General features: G+C 39.0%; 1 protein-coding gene across 1 annotated transcript in view; it reads right to left on the bottom strand.

The window, feature by feature from the left end:
- Positions 1-16,534, bottom strand: part of LOC129748868 (uncharacterized) — a 505,296-nt gene that overhangs the window by 371,209 nt on the left and 117,553 nt on the right. The window lies entirely within an intron of this gene.

Below are 16,534 nucleotides of genomic sequence, written 5' to 3'. Positions count from 1 at the left end.
TAAGCTATTTAATTGAAAAAAAAAATCATAAACAGTATGGGAGAGTGGGGAATCATGGGCCACTTTTTTTCGTTGTTCCATAACTTCTTTATTATAAAAGATAAAATAAAAATAAAAAATGGTATGGTTTTCTACATTTTCAAGGTTTCATATGGTATTTTTTCAAAATTTTAAATAAGTTATTTTTCCCAAATTCTGACTTTTTGAAAAAAAGCAATATTTTTTGAATTTTGAAAAATGGTGGGAAATCGTGGGCCACCAAATCCAAATTGACTAAATAACATGCAAAGTTTATGAGTTGACCCAAAACTGTGATTTCCTAATTCATTTCGTTATTTTAAAGCAATTTCAGATGATGAAATAAAAAAGAGAGCTGTGTATGATCGAAAAGATTCCAAAACCTGGCTCGCGAACGTTTTGGCAAAATTTCTTTTATGGGATGGACAAAATATTTTTCATAACTCTTCATTTGGCATAAGAAAACTTTACAGATAGGTAAAACGTATTTTAAGCTCTGAATATGTACAAAAACATAAAAATATAGGTGATTCAAGATGTGTGGCCCACGATTCCCCACAAACTAAGATTTGCAAATTGGTTGCGTTTGTGTGACTTATTGATGTTTCATCAAAAAATCCTTTTCCACGTGAAAGATCATGACAAAACTAAGATCATAAGAGTATGAGCATATTTTTGTTATGAACATTAGGTTCCCTATCGATGAAATTAGCGGGTATTTTTTTAATTATGTAAGTAAATTTTTTTAACCTTTTTTTAGCTTGATAAATAAAAGAAGCATATGATGCGTATTTCAGTCAACAACATATAGGAATATATGCTCACGCAAAGCGACAACGATGACAGTTGGTTTGAGATTTTTATCTCAACACACATCTGAGATATTAAAAGTGGCCCACGTTTCCCCATGGCCCACGATACCCCACTCTCCCCTATTTTAGAGAATAAATTTAAAATAAAATAGTCAGAATAACCGATTCTTTAACTGGACGGGCTAAATGAGCCTTTTAGCGATTTGAACTTTATTTCGGATCCACAGGCAATATTTGAGGCATTATGGTTTCATTGAATATTTTACAAACTGGCAATAATCAAACGACAAAGATTAAATTTTGGAGTAATAATAGATACCATATATGCTGCAGAAAACCTAGTGAGGGGCCGCATTTAAGACAGATTTTAAGTCAGATAAGATTTCAGCGGTATGATATTTATTATTATTATCATTTATTTGGGAGAGTTTCTTAACACAAGGTCGTATAGAACGTTCAATTGTGAAAGCGCTTATGTTTTTCTCTATTTTTTTTCTTAAAGTAACATTTGTCGTTCCATTGAATAATTAAGAAAAAAGAGGAATAAAAATCAGAAAACACCATTAAATTATAATCGTTTGAGATTGATTTTGTTATCACCTTTTTTCACCTTGTTTTAATTATGGCTTCAATAGAAAATGACAATACTTACTATCTATACAGTCACATTGTTTTTGAAGAACCATACCTGTAATGTAAAGAAAAAAAATATTTTAAAAACGGTTTTCAATAAAAAAAAATTTTTTTGTTTAAAATTTGTTGAATTTTTCATCAAATGTGAACTATATATCTCTAAAAGATCGGATCTTTTTGGAAGAAATCATACTTCGAAAACTGTTCGGATCTATTTACCAATGTCAATACCCTCCTCAAGGACTTGGTAGTTTACCTCAAATTGATTTGATAAACCTTGAACCAACGTCGGACAAACGATTGTTAGCTTTCAAACATTTTCCTGGCAATGTTCTAGAGTGATCTTAAAAAACAGTAATCGTTAAAAATCTTCTCTTAATATTGTCCATCAACAGCTAATGGCAGCACTAGCGCCAATCGCCTCCATCAATGGAGGATAATCACTAGCATTGAACCGAAGGCGCCATAATCTCCAGAATCGCAGCAACAACCTTCGGCAAAAGTGCAGCGTCCGTTGCAGTGTTGTTCAGCAAATGAAACCAGTAAATCTCACCAGAAAGTTAGCGATTTCACCTGATTTATAGTTTAAAAAGAAGCAAAGCAACAACCATCTCTTCCAAACTCGTCTGCCGATCATTTTCTTCTGTATGGTTCCTCCCGGACGATCATCAATTGCCCTCGCAAATGAGACCATCCACGAGAATAAAAAGTAAACAAAAAGTGTTACGCTTTAATTTCCCTAGACTCGGTGCCCAGAAACCCATCAACCGGGGCATAATGATCGGCCCAAGTCCAAAGGTTGTGCCTGACCGGACAAAAAAGGGCGGTTCATGAAAAGTACCGACTGAACACTTGGCTTCTCGGAGCGAAAAGAAAAATCAATGAAGCAGAGTCTTCCTGCTGGACTGGCGGCAGGGCAGAAGAAAACAGGTCCGCCGGATTGTTGATGGATTCATTGACTCCACACGGTGGGTCGAGTCGGTTGAGTTTTACAAAAAAATCTGTTATCCAGGGATGGATTTTGAAAATTTTAATTCATTATGGATAGACGTTCAAAAAAAAAATACATTTTTAATAAAACCCATCCCTTAACTAAGTAACATCAAGCGTGCAACAGTACACTTAATTTAACCAAATCGTTACCGCAGATACTCATCCTCCTCATAGAGAATCCAAGGAGGCATAGTTGTAAATTCGATGAAAGAGAAGCCTTCAAAGTTAGTAACTTCAAAACTATAAAATACTGATCGCTACTTGAGGCGATCTACTTTCGGCAGAGAGAATTTCGGCAAATTGTCCAAGGTAGAAGCTGAATCGCATAATCAGCCGCATAACTATCTCTTCTTCTCTAACTACTACTCTATTGGTAGAGACGAAGGTGGAATCGTCCAAATGGCAAATCGGCAGTTCAATCTTAAGGCAGCCGGCAGGTAGGAAGCTCAAGGGTGACAATTAGCCACATATCATCAGTTTTGACCTCAGTGAAGGAATCAACTGTGGCAATAAGTACAATTATCTTGCTGCGCCCACAGTAGTGATATCAACTGTGAAACAATGTGGAGCCAAACATTATCACCGGCACGCTGTAATTACATTTCTACTGTACCTGCAGTCGTAAAATCAACTGTGGTCACTAGCCACATATTTTCATCGCCAGTTCAGTTTTCACGTGGCCTTCAACGCCTGTCGCTGCAGCATCGACTGCGAAAGCCGCCAGGTACGTTCATCAGCAGTCCTGTCCGTGTTTATTCCGCTGCCTTAGCAGTACAATCCACGGTGGCTTTGGCAGGTCGATTACCACCTTCGGTGCTTCTTCGATACTATTTTTATAGAATCAAATCTGATCTCAATTTTAGAGTTGCATCGGTAGCTTGAAGTGCTTGCAATCCGAAGCAGCATATATCGAGCTGATCGAAGATCTTAAATCATCGCAACTCCATTTGAAACTCTTTTGCCTCAACTGTATAAACTGTGGTATTTTGGTACGATCACCTTTTCCGGGTTTCAAGAGCTATCGGTCAACTACCTCGTCGACTGGTTTAAACCGTGATAGGTCTACTCATGCCACACCGTCGCGTCAGCTGAAGCAACCGTGGAATCGTCGGTTGCAAAATACTGACGGCAGTGCAAACCGGGTTCATTTTACTGTGAAGGCAGCAGCGACGACAGTAGTTTTTATTTATCTACAGGGTTTTCCGTCTCACGACAGAACTTGATGAACAATATTCCTCCAATACATGTGGTCCATGCTCCAATTTCTCGGGCATCCCACATACGTCAGATTACACTCCACTTAGGGTACTTCTGTCCATAATGCCCTTGCGGGGTAAAACGCCAGCGACTATATTTTGATAAATTTTGGAGATTTGCGAAGTTTCTAGTGGATTATTTTTGCACAAATGTGTTCTTAAAACCAATACCTTGTAATTTTAATAAAAATGGTTACCAGATATTCATTAAAACACGAATAACAATTAAATTAAAATTTGAGGTGGCTATTCATCACTTAAGTTGTAAAAAGTGATCAAATGAAATAGGCTTTTACACCAAGATGATTGCTTAAAACATCCTCACCATTGATTTTATTGATAGTTCAAATTGTATATTTGAATTATCAATTGATGAAAAACTGTGGTAAATTGTTGTTTAATCGTAAACTGAACACATATTAAATTTCAAATATCCGATCAAAATGCCCCCATGAGTTTACGGACAAATCGCCCTCCTCTCAAGGTGCTGTTCGGTAAGATGTAAACAAAACCACGTGTTTTATTTTAAATTTTGAAGTGCAGTTTTCCATGAATACAGACCGATTATCGAAATGATATATCGATAATCTTCTTTGCTTAGTCCTAAATTATCATTAGGATGCATAATAATTATAACTTTCGATCGGATTTGAGTAAAAAACGTGCATAGAAAATCGAATCGGTTCACTAAATTTGTCGAAAAAGGCAGCAGAAAAATGTAGTTGAAACGGACACAGTTCAAAATTAAGTCACGAATTTCCAAAAATTTTCATTTTTTTTATTGAGAAATGTTAACAAACCACTTGTTTTTATGTGTAGATAAACTTGAAAAAAAATATTTTTTGCACTTTTTTCTGAATCAAAAAACAGAATTAATTTATTTTCACTGTGAATATTGTGTTGTTTTTGAGTCGTTTTGATCCAATGTTTTGGAGCATCATTTGCCAACACTGGGGCGCTTAACATCCAATGATTTCAAAAGTTGCTTTTAAAGGCGTTTGTAAAAAATCGAATATTTTCATAGTTTTTACAATAAGAAGTAATATTTTTGACAGAATATGAGTAGAAGATAGAAATACGAAGCACATGTTGCGATATATTCGGGTGATCAGCTTATGTATTCCGCATACTCGGTCATTTCCCTTAGCAGGTGCATATTCCCCCGAAATACCCTATAGAGAATTTGTTTTCGTGTGGTGGTGCACCGGGGCACTACCGGTAGTGCACTTTTTGGTGTTTTCATGCTCGTTTTCAGGATGAGTAGTCCACTCTGAAAATATTCGGTGTTGCTTGCGCTCTCACCAATACTATCATGAATTTTGACAGCACGTGCTTCCCGATGTAAACAAATATCAGCTGGTTGGTTTATTTCTATACCGCAAAAATTGCGTTCGAGTCGTTTTTTTCTCTTTATTATCCCGTAGAACGGAAACTCGGGAGGGTCCTATAAGTTGATCTCCACAGCAAGAAGCGTTCAGCTGCATCAAAGCTACTCTGCTTCGAGCCAGCTTCGAGCTGTGCCTTAGGGTGACGATGCTCGGTTGCGCCAAGTCCTGGATTCCCACCCGTTGCCCTTCAAAAACGGTAGTTTGAGACTACACCCGCATTGGGAGCTTGACTTCCGCGATCTGAGTTCGCCAATTTGACTTCCAAGAATGTTTCTTTTGTCATCTGAAAACGGAAATAGGTACTCGAGGTATTTGCAAGGAATAAACGTTCTAAATACCGGAACCTTCAAGCTGGGGTAACTGCAGTCTAGCAGCAGCAAACATAGACCACCCAGAATCAGCCGGTATTGCAGTTATCATCAGAGCCAGAGGCGAGTCTACCAAGCAAAATAAATCTGAAATCTTCACAATTCAACATAATATATAAATTTATGCTAAAATTTTCATATTATTTAAAAGATAATGATCAACTAAAGTAAATTTCATTTCAATTTTCGAAGTCAAACGAAAACAAATACCAGCTGTAATGGATTTTTGACAGCTTGATGTTTTCTGTTGATACTGCCGATTTCACGTACACCAACAAAGGTGGGTGCAAAACTCGATTCATGCTCGTTTTCAGCTTGGATGGTGCAACACTTTCGGGTGGTGAAAACAAATACTTTTTTTTTTTTCCGGGATTTTCATCCCTTAGGATGATTCATCCCTTAAGAAAACAAATACGGTATTAGTCTAACCACTTGTAACACGTGCGATTTCGCGCGTGCACCAAGCTTCTCCAATTATTACTTCCGCTTTCAATGAAACAAGTGGTTTACGCGCCACCTCATATGAGGACCACTCGTCGAGGTAGATTGCCCGGCTAGACCCCCGACCTCAGGACGGGTTGTCCAAACAAGATCCGAAAAGGGATACGAAAGGTAAAGGAGGATGATGATGCTAGGGAAATGTACCAGCCGTCGTGCCCAAAGAATAGCTGGGACGCAAACCGTTATCCTATCCGCTCAAAAGGTACTCACTTGCGCTTCTCGTCATGGGTGGAACTTACTTTTCCAAGTTTTTCCTTCCCGCGATAGAGGCGTAAGCGAGGGAACTGTTTTCCCGAGCAGTTCACCTGGAGTAAAATAAATTAAGGACAAAAAGTAAACTCTACAAACTAAGCGGACCGGACACGTGAAATACCTTCTCAGAAAAGACGCAACTGTTCGGGGAAAGCTTTGCACAAATTAAATAAACATAAAATTGCGGACGAAATAATTATGTGCATATATTTTTAGATGAAACGAAAAACTATTTATAGCATGCCTTTTTATTTACAATTTTCATTGGTAGGTGGTTTCTATTTGTGTACATGTGTTGGGAGATTGGTATCTATTTTTGGATCACATAATTCTACCTCATGAATTGTTCCTTGGTTTGTGCTTTCCCTAGTTGTGCCGTTTTTAGATTAGAGAATGAGCTCAATTAACGGAGCTTCTCAAATGGGAAACTGTATCGATTCAATAGTTTCCAAACTGTGTGTGGTAATTAGTTTTCAATCATGGGCCCAGAAATTTCATATAGGTAATCAATGCGCATTTAGTTTTTCATAGCCGTATTTACGGTACCGTTTCGCTCGATGCCGATAAAGCAGAGCTGGCTTACTCGCTGTCCAAAAATAGACGGTTGGACTGGTCGTTGAAGTGGTTAAGGGGTCTTCCTTGAATGATGTCCGAACTTTCTGCGACGCTTCCGGCTACGGTGGGGTGATGATGAATACCGTCGGCCCGGTAGAATGTGGCTTGCTACGGGCTGGTGGAGAACGCTTGGTGGCGTGCGTTTCCCTTCCAACGTGCTATTTCGGGCAAACTTCGAAGCCTCTCGTGGCTGGAAATACGAGGTTCCGTAGGGATCGCTAAAAGCGTTGCGGTGTTGCTTTCCTATATAAGGAGATAGTACGGAAGATTCGTACGGCAAACATTAAGTCACACACAGTGCACACACAGAGTTCGTTAGAATTTTTACCTTTTTTGTTGAAGGTCGACGCACATAGATTTTAACACACGCACAACACTATTTCCTAGCTTTTCTAATCTAGCTAAAAGGGAAACGGAACAAGAACAATTAACATCTCAACATCAAAGATACTTCACGTGTTTTCTTACTTTTGCGACTTTGCGATACAAATAAAAAGGAACCTCGCTACGGCCTAAACCACGGTCTGGATCAAAGTGATCAAGATCCGTTCCGTAGATCCTCAGTTGGGTCGCAAGTATGGAAAATCCTTTGACCTTTTTGAGGGGAAATCCGATGACCCACGAATGCGGTCATCGAACTTTCGAACCTTAGTTCGGGTACACCAGCCATGCTCTCGGCATGACATTGGGCAATCTCTTGTGTCTCCCCAAACAAGTCATCTTTTCCTTTTATCCCGGATCCTTCTCGGATCTCTGAGAGTTATCTCGAGCGGCGGCACCCTATCACCATAGTCATGGAAAGCGGATGTTGTATGGAGAAGTTGCATAAAAACTTGAATGAAAGCTTGCATTGGATCAACATGATAATGGTTCGTTTCATTTGGACGGTACATGTGATAAATCTTTATAATTTATTTTCATTTAATTACAATAACATTGACAAATTAAATAACTAACAATAATATTTACAAAATGTCCTAGGTATTAACACGTTCGTCGCCACGCTCATTTTGGTAGTTTTGCTAGCCGGGCCCAAAGAAATTTTCAGAGAGAGAAAGCAAAGAGGGAGAACTCCCATATTTGAAACGTGTGGCGAAGCTGAGCGGTAAACTGAAGTAAGAGAGCGTCACCTGCTTTTTGATGTGACGGGGCCCCCCAGGATACACCCGTCTGCCGAATATGGGTGACGTGGCGACGAACGTATTAAACTATCTTTACTCTATGATAATATTGTTTGTATTGGAGAAGCAAATAGTAACCATGTTTCGCACTTCGCTTGCCCCTGCTAGTTTCGATTCTACCGTAGTGGCAGCCAGGTGTTCACGAGTTTTGCGGGACAGTTGTCCGGTATTCCCGTAACATGTTTTGCCCAGCTTATCCGTCCAGCCTTCACCATCTGGATACCGCGTTCATCGTAGAGGACAGCCGGTCTATTGAGCGTCGTGTACAGGTCACACTTTTTGCGAGGGCTAAGTCTTCTCGATCGCAGTTGCTTGTGGAGTCTAAAGTCGTGCCCGCTGATCATTCGCCGGCTGATGTCTTTGTTTTCGGACACCAGTGAACCGAGATAGACAAAGTCTTCGACTATCTCCAGCTCGTCGTGATCAATCTTGACCTTGGTATTACTGGACAAGCGGGTTCAGTCGGCCTCGGAACCACAGGTCAATACCTCCTGCTTCGTGTTTTAGATCTCCTCCACAGCCGCAGATGATCTGGTGACTATGTCAATGTTGTCAGCAAATCAGATCAGTTGACTGGATCTGTTGAAAATCATGTCGCGTATTTCGCCCACCACTCGTCGAAAAACACCTTCTAGCGCAATGTTGAAAATCGTGCATGGTAGACCATCGCCTTGTCGAAGTCACCTGCGTGATTCGAATGAACTGAACATTTCACCCGAAATCCGCACTTAGCACTGCTTTTCATCCATCGTTGCCTTAATCAGTTTCCCGGAGAGCCGTTCTCGACGATGATTTTCCATAGCTCGTCACTGTCGATCGTGTCGTATGCGGCTTTGACGTCGACTTGGGACTTTGAGTTCGGCATTCTTGGAGGATTTGCCGTAGTGTAAATATTTGGTCCGTCGCAGACCGTCGTTTCATCAAGCCGGTTTGATGGCTTCCTATGAATCTGTTTGCTTGTGGAGTTAGGTAGCGCAGTAGAATTCAGGATTTCATTTTGTAGGTGGCATTGATGACAGTGATCTCTCGGTAGTTCTCAAAGTTCAATTTGTCACCCTTCTGGTACATGGGGCATATTACTACTTCCTTCCATTCCTTCGGTAGCGGTTCTGTGTCCCAGATCCGGACCATCAACCAGTGTAAGCAATCAGCCAACTTGGCCGGGCCCATTTTGATGAATTTAGCTGCGATGCCATCCTTCCCAGCCGACTTGTTTCTATTCAGCTGTCGAACGGCTTCCTTAACTTTACTCATTGTTGGGAGTGGCTCATTGACGTCGTTGACTACGTCTGCAATGTACCTTCCCTAATCGTCTTAGTCTCCAGCATGAGCGCCGTTCAAGTGTTCATCGTAGTGCTGCTTCCACCTTTAGATCACCTCACAATTGTCCGTCAGGATGCTTCCGTCCTTATTCCGGCACATTTCGGCTTGGGGCTCAAAGCCTTTGTGGGATGCGTAAAACTTCTGGTAGAACTTTCCTTTGGAAACGATGCAGCTGCTCTAGCTTCTCGACCTCCTCTCCTCTAGGCGGCACTTTTTCTCCTGGAATATTCGAACTGGCAGCCCCTTTTGCTGTCGGTGATTTTCCATGTTTTGTTTGTTTCCATCACCTTTGTATACTCCTCGTCGAACCAGTTGTTTTGTAGTGTTCGTTCCACATACTCGATGGCGTTCTCCGCAACGCTGTTGATGGCTGTTTTGAAAGTATCCCAACAGTCCTCGAGAGGTGCTTCATCAAGCTCGCCCTCTGCCAGCAACACTGCTTCGAGCAATTGCACATAGTTTGCTGCTACCTCAGGTTGCTTCAGTCAAATAATATTTAATCGAAGCGGGCTCCGGTTTCGTATGTTGTTCACTACGGAGTGTTTTGGGGGCATTTCCACCATCACCAGATAGTGGTCTGACTCGATGTTGGCGCCTCGCCAGGATCTGACGTCGATGATGTCCGAGAAGTGCGGGCTGTCTATCAAAACGTCGATCTGTGATCGCGTTAGGTACGGTGATCTGCAGGTGTACTTGTGTAAGAGACGGTGCTGAAAAAAGAAACTACGACCGGCCATTTGTTTGGAGGCGGAGAAATCTATGAGTCTTAGGCCGTTTTCATTTATCAGCTGGTGCACGCTGAACCTTCCAATTGTCGGGCTGTGAGGGCTGTGCACATTGATGATGCTGATGTTGAAGAACCGGCCCATAATTCTCAACCGGCACATTCGTAGGTTGATCGATCACCACCCGATCACGCGCTTTTGCATCTTTTCCTTCACTATAAAAGCTGTTCCGCACAAATTTATGAATGAGTTTTGATCCAAAACAAAGCTGTTTAGATCCCAGGGTTTGAGAAATTTGAAAATGATCCCAAATCTACTCAGTCTATTGTGTAAGTTAATGATTCAACATATGTACGTGTAGGTTTAAAGCACTCCCAATTAGCATGATACCCAATGTCACACCAACTTTGATAATTGACAAAAAGTATGTGATATTCATACAATTATATCTTCAATTAGCGGAACTGAAAAAAACGAAACTTTTTTATTCGCTAGCTCAATAAAAAATTAAGCGGCAAAATTATTTCGCTAACAAAATATAAAATTGATTCTCGATCATTTTAAAGTTTCGTTTTTTAATGATAGTTGAAAATTTAACAAAACAAAATCGACAAGCCCACGGTGAGAGCCGATATAACTGAACACATGAAAGAACTAAAGCAAGATCTTTTGTCAATTCGCCACAGCCCAGATCGGTTGCTCGCGCATTTGCCACAAACGATTGTGCTGTGCTGTGTCGTTGTGGGTGCTGAGAAATCAAAAAAAAATCTTACAGTCTGTACTGTTGGTTGTTAAACATTTTCATTAGTCTCGACGAAAGCCTACCGAATGGCCGAATCGGAAGTCTAGAAGGTACCTTTCTATACATCTCGATCGATACAACTGGTATGGTACCGATAACTTATGGCAATGGCGATTGTTCCCAAGCCAGTTCTCTGGGGCATCAGCATCCGGTACATATCTTTGGCAACCTTTGATGGCGTGCGCAAATAATAAAGCGTAGTTGATGAACTGGAGCAACGACTGGTGATCGACTGGTGTGCTTCAAGGTTCGTGGTTCTAGCTCATTAACAGATGAAATTGGATTTTGTTTTAAATGAAGACTTAAACTTGATCTGTTATTATTTCATTTAAATCACCCTAAGAAATTACTCTCCTGACCGTAACTTGAAATGTAACTGAATGTAAGAAAAAAAATTGTCATAATTTCAACCAAATTTAAAGTGTTGAATAATTTTGGAGGTCAAGCTTCAGAAAACAGAAACCCTTATCACAAACAGCATTGATTTATAAAAAACATGGTTCAGAGTTTACATTATAGATGGCGCACGTGGTGCCCAAAACTTAAAGTCGATGAATTTCTTCATTGGACGCTATCTCAAAAACCACTTGACAGAACGTCACAAAAATAAGCACATGTTAACATTCACAAAACAAAATGTTGGGCACTTTCCTGGAATACAGGAAACTGGAACTCCAGTCATTATGAAAGAATGCCTTTTATTTTTGTATTTTTGGGAAGTATTTGTTAAAATTTTATTTATTCTACAAATACACAACTAAGTTATATAGTCTACGAGTTTACTAAACCAAAAACATGATTAAAAGCTGTTAAACACTTTTTAAATTCACCATAAACACTGGTTTACAAATCCGTCTTAATTGCAAATCAGCCTCCTCGAACCGGCTGTTCACTAAACTTTCGATCACGTATGGACAATTTCAGTTTATTGCGGCGTGGAGTTCATAAAGTTCATAAAGGCTCATGCATAACGACGCATTTAGGATTAGATGGTTTATCGTTGCAGCTCAGGCACCGCAAGCCGAAAGCTTATTTCCCAGCTTCCCTGGAAGATTATGCACGAAAATTTCCCGCTGCAAATAGGAGAGAAAATAATCAGAGTAGAATGCAAATAAATTCATGCCGCTCGGTTACGAGAATGCCCCCGCAGTATGGCTTGTTCGTGCTGATTTTACCCTCCCCCCCTCCTTTCCCAGTCGCTTTGTTTGACCGCCCCCCTTTTTCGGATCCCTCATCTGGGGTTTGACTTTCCCTACTCCAATCTAGGCCCGATGCAACAGATATGCAGGATGTAGTTGTCTCTGCCGGGATTTCTTTCGCAACTGCCAAAACCGCGCATTCGTGGGTGCTATCAAAATATTTTATTTTTTATTCGACCGCCCCCCTGCTTTCAACTTGGAGCCAAAGTGTGCCCCCATTGAGGCCGCCCTCCCGCGCTCTCTCGAATCTCGTGATAGGAACCACGAAAGGGGATCGGAATAAATATCATTTCTGTGCTAAACGATGTGAACTGCTCACGACAGCTCGAGTTTTGCTGACTCTGACCCAAGCAAAGAGCCTTTACGGAAAGATGACTTTCTTTCGGCCTCTTCGTAACACCGAAGTCACCTCCTCGATCAGCTGGCCTCTCGAGTGTTACCCACTGGGAAAATGGGTCCGTTACTCTTACGGGGCCTCACTTGTGCCTTTCAAAGCGAAATTGCTCCGGGATCACTAAAATTATGCAGTTTATGCCTTATTGGAGATCGTTGACATCCGTGGGGCCTCACGGAGCAACCTAAGAGGTCGTCGCCATAGTCGTCATCGCCAGATTTGGTTCCGTGAATTGAGTGCTTCTCAAGCGAGCCTTTTCTCTGGGTGGCTAATGGGCTTATGTTGTCGCAATTTTCTACATTCCACGGATAACAGTAACGCTCATAACCGGTCCGTGGGATGATAATTTTTCGAAATGATTCAATTTTGTTTTCTATGGATCGGGATTTTACCGTGGTTTTTTTTACATTCTGCTCACATCTTTTCTTCAGGATGGTGAGGCTTTGTGGGTTGATATTGATGATATGGAGTATGTAGTGGGGAATGGGAAGACTTGATCCCGATTTCTTGTTTTTATCATATTTGTTTGAAAAAATTATGCAGGAGGGGGATCGAAAATTATCGTAAATTGCCTTACGTAATATATGACATGTTTTCATTCTCTGCTTAATAAGTTGAAACTACGTTTAAGAGGTGATTTTAGTGATTTCCGTGCTCTAGTTAAATGTTTTTCACTTAGAATTTTCATATTATTTTCACGTAATGTTGATTTTCAATATTTAAACTTTAATTTAAAGACGCTTTAAATATGATTAAAAAGAATGAATGATGTTTTAAGCGTTTAGTGCCTTCCTTTTTCTACTTATTATATTATTTTAAAATTAACTATAACGAAAATTTCTTCATAGTTGAAAAATATATTTTTCTTATCGTCAAATCTTGAAATGGAAGTATTGAGTTTATTTAACTACATGAACAATTTAAAAGTAGCCTTAAGGCAATAAAACTGCCTTGGTTTTGAGGGACTATTTATTTTGAAGTCCTTCGTCCAGACCATTAACTCAAAATTCTATGCAAATAATTTATAAATAGTTCTGCTCAACCAATTTTTCTCACACTGCAGAATTTTTTCTGCTTGATCTACTACGCAGATTGGAAGATCTGAAATAGTTTCTATCTCATGGCATATTTTCGTAGAAGTTCAAATCTGTCGTAGGGTTAGACTCACTACTCAAAAACACTGTCATAACTCCGAGAAACTGAATTTGATCTAAACAGTTTTCAGCTGAAATGCTACAAGAGTTACATTCTTTACAAATTATCCCATTTTCATGTTAAAAATATTTTAATCAATTAAATTTTTCTTATACACAACTGCAAATTCTGGGCATAAATCAGTATAATGGTTTGAAGCTTTGGGCCTTGCAGAGAGCATTCTTAACTGAAAATAAATCAATTTCTAAGTGAGACAAAAAGCAATTATTAAAAAAATGACATCTTCTTCATAAGGTTAAAGGGGGGCGAAACAGATCTTGTCCTTTTATCCTTTCATCAGCAAATAGTACCTTTAAAATACTAGATACTGGATTACTGGATAAACAAGGTCAAATAACACTCTACTCAGATAGGTAAGGTCCAGTCTGCCGGCAGATTTGAATTTTTAAGAAAATTTCACGGAAGATAAGTACTATTCCAGGCTCTGCAACTCGTGGCGTCGAATTTTTTGGGATTATGGGTCCAAATTTCCCCAGTGAGCATTGGAGGTTCATATGGACGACCTCCTTCAAAAGGTCAACGAAACGTCAACAGACGGTCAGTCTGTCATCTATTTATTTATTTATTCCGCCAAACAGTGTAGGCTACATATATATAATAACTTAAACCTAGAGATTACAATGTTCAAATAAGCTTAATAATAATAATTTTTCTTTACATTTACAAAGTCAGGTTCTTCGGTGCCTGTTACCGTAAAAACCTTTTTTCAGCTGCTGTTTTGACATAGTTAAGTCTATATTCTCATAATGTTTATTATAACTATACATTAAACAATTCATTGGACTATATTTTCCATAATCAGTTCGAGTAGAGGTTATAATGAAAAGATTTCTTGTTCTTAAATGACGGCAAGGACAATAAAAGTTTAATTGATTTAGTAGATAAGCAGACTGAACGCGCTGATTAATTATGTCGTTTACAAAACAGATTGCAGCAAACTCTCTTCTTACACTTAATGTTTCCATGTTTATAAGCAGGCAACGTGATTCATAGCTAGGTAATTGGTTCTGAGACCATCCTAAATTTCGTAAAGCAAATAGAACAAATTGTTTCTGGACTGATTCCAAACGGTTTTTATGTAAAATTTGAAAAGGCGACCACACAACGCTACAATACTCAAGAATAGATCTAACATAAGCTGTGTACAATGTTTTTATTGTGTATGGGTCTTTAAAATTATAACTGAAACGTTTTATAAATGCTAACATACCGTTTGATTTCTGGATTATTGAGTTATAGTGATCTACAAAGGTAAGTTTTGAGTCCAATATAACTCCAAGGTCTCTAATCTTGTTGACTCTCTCGACAGGATCATCTCCCAATTTGACAATTTCATATGACTGACATTTTCTTCTGGTAAATACAATATTTGAACATTTTGCCACGTTAAGTTTGAGCAGACTTTTAGTGCACCATTTGTTAAATACATTAACTTCGTTTTGAAAGATTCTAAAGTCTTCTTCGCTATTCACTTTCATATAAAGTTTCATATCATCAGCATAAATTAGCACATTTGACTGCTTGAGAAGACAAATTATATCATTTACGTATAAAATAAATAATAAGGGGCCGAGATGGGAGCCTTGAGGCACACCAGAAGTAACGGAGATACTTTTTGAAAGTGAACCATTAAATCTAACAACTTGTGAGCGGTTCGTTAAATAGGACCTTATCCATTTCAGTAGGTGTGAACTGAAACCCTGTTTATTTAATTTAAAAATTAACATGGGGATGTCAATTCTGTCAAAAGCTTTACTGAAGTCCGTGTATAAAGCCTGTTCAGAGTTACCGCGATCCATACAGCTAATATTATAGGTAACAAACTCGAGTAAATTAGTGGCTGTAGATCTTCCTTTAACAAATCCATGTTGCTTTTCAGTAATGAGTGTTTTAATTTGGTTATATATTTTTGCATTCACTATAGCTTCGAAAAGTTTTGGTATGCACGATAAAATGGCTATGCCCCTGTAATTGTTTATGTCAGATTTTTTTCCTGACTTGAATATGGGTACAAGAAATGATTCTTTCCATACTTGAGGAAAAACACCTGATTTCAATGAAGAGTTAAATAGAAGAAACAATGACATACTCAGTTCATTTACTAGATTTTTTAAAAGAAGTGGAGGAATTCCATCAGGCCCGGGCCCTTTAGTGCTGTCTAAGGAAGAAATGGTTTTACATATTTCTTCAAAGGAAATTGATTCTACTACGTAAGTACCGTTGAATCAGAGAGATAACTAAAAAACGAGGTATCACGATCTTGCTCGGAAAAACTAGTGTAAACATTTTGGAAAAAGTCGGCGAATAGATTACAAATTTCGTCGGAATTTTGACCTTCTATGCTGCCAAAGTGCATGCGAGATGGAAAACTATTATTTTTTAATTTTGTATTGACATATCTAAAAAAGTTTCTTGGGTTCGATTTTATGTTTTGCTCAATTTTTATATTATAGTCTTGGAAAGAAGTATTTAAGCGTATTGCTAGTCGATTACTGGCTTCTTGGTGTTCTAACTTAGTGACTAATGATGGATTCTTTTTCCAGTTTTTATGTGCCTTCTGCTTTTTATTTCTTAAATGCACAAGCTCTTTCGTGAACCATGGCGGATTTTTGTTATTATTTGTTCGTCGCTTTAATTTTGTTGGAACGTATTCATTGAGAATATTACCAAGAATTTTGTAAAAAATCTCCACTTGATTGTCTGTTGAGTTTTCAGCTCGGAATATTGTTTGCCAATCAACAACTTGTAATTTTGTTTTAATCATATTATAGTTAGCATGAAAAAAGTCAAACGTCTCTATAAACTCGTAATCATCTGGTAAACGTTTTTGATCAGGACATATGATTGAGAATTCGATAG

This window comes from Uranotaenia lowii, chromosome 2 (genome assembly GCF_029784155.1).
Source record: "Uranotaenia lowii strain MFRU-FL chromosome 2, ASM2978415v1, whole genome shotgun sequence".
NCBI classification, from domain to species: Eukaryota; Metazoa; Arthropoda; class Insecta; order Diptera; family Culicidae; genus Uranotaenia; species Uranotaenia lowii.
Note: the sequence above shows the minus strand (reverse complement) of the source record. Positions and strands in the feature narration are given on the sequence as shown.